We start from the raw sequence: 1,628 nt of genomic DNA, 5'->3' as shown, positions 1-1,628 counted from the left end.
TACATGCCATGATGCAACTAATATAAACATCCTAATGCAAGTGATTCTATCAACTAATATGTCATATAAACTAAATGCAAGTCCTAAGTTCACATTGTTATACCGCATCAATCAAAATAAAGCCACATAGTCATTAACATAAAGAGGAAAAAGGAGATTGGAAAGATCATACCATGCGGTCTTCAATATCCTCATGTCTCGGATGTGGCGTAGTCAATCAATGTGAACAAGGATAGAACAAACACAATATATACAAGATAATATATACAAGATTACAAAAGGAAATAAACATGTTTTTGGGTTTTCAATTTTCAAATTTTTATGATTTTTGAGATATTTCAATTTTTTTGGGGTTTTTTTTTTTTTGAATAATAGTTAAATGTTAGAATTCCCATCCCCACACTAATATGGGCATTGTCCTCAATGGCCAAAAAGATGGAAATTATGCAAAGATGATGCATGATTTCTATACTAAATGCAATCTACACTAAGCTACACTACATGATGCATGGTTTTTGTTATGACGGAGAGGATAATTTAGATTACCTCCCGTTGTGTATGCATTAACTTCCCCAAACCGAGTGAGACACTATTGCTAATGTCCAAGGATGGGTGTAGTTCATGCACACACTATGCTATGCAAGGTCGCGGGGCTTATCTCTCTGACCGTCGCAACCGGACCACTGGAAAAGCAAACCAGTTTTCAGGTAGTCGACATCGACGCCTCCTTCAATATGCTCCTGGGACGTCCCTGGAATCACGCCGTCAAGGTAGTTACCTCAACTCTCCACCATAAAATCAGGGTCCCCTTCAACGGGAAAAAAATCATAATTCCTGCTTCCCCGATCAAAGCTGTCATGAGAAAGGGAATAGCCTCCCAAGCCATTGAGGAGGATGACAATGAAATGTGGGGTTTCCAAGCTGTGAATGCCATAACTGATGAATCATCACCCTTTGATTGTGACCCGTTTGCTAACCTCACAGTCAACCGTATCATGATGTGCCAGGGTTAATTCCCAGGTTTACCCCTCAACCCACTGAAAAACACCTTACATGATTTGAAACAGGTTAAGGTCCCCAACATCCCCTTCGACTGGGATATGAACCTACCGATGAAGATATCCAAGAGATGAACCTCCTAATTCGAAAACGCAAGAAATACGGAGTTATCCTCCATCCCTATCATCTGACCATCAACGGATACTTTGTCCCTGAGGGAGAATCTGAGCTCTACCAAGGCTTTCCCGAGCCGATCTATGACTCTGTGGCTAGGGCTAGATACTCGGGTGTGGAAGTCTTCCAGGACTGCTACTTTATCCCTGACAACGCTGAAGCTACTTCAATCGAGTCTAAGCCGTCGTCATGCCTCGACGGACAAGCTGTCACTCTCCTCTTTGGAGAAGATAACATCAAGCACCTCGACTATGAGGACATCATCAACATCGCCCTGAAGGACAATCAATTTGACCCAACCGCCTTGATCTCCGACGCTGACCCGGAGAAAGTTACACATGGGCTGGAGGAAGACCGTCAAGTGGACCGTTCGCCAAGGCCGCATGCTCAAGATCACAACTGGAGAAGGCCCTATGTTCAAGGAGGGAAGTGAAGAGGAATATGAATCTGAGTTT

Source organism: Silene latifolia, chromosome 6 (genome assembly GCF_048544455.1).
Source record: "Silene latifolia isolate original U9 population chromosome 6, ASM4854445v1, whole genome shotgun sequence".
Classification (NCBI taxonomy): domain Eukaryota; kingdom Viridiplantae; phylum Streptophyta; class Magnoliopsida; order Caryophyllales; family Caryophyllaceae; genus Silene; species Silene latifolia.
Note: the sequence above shows the minus strand (reverse complement) of the source record.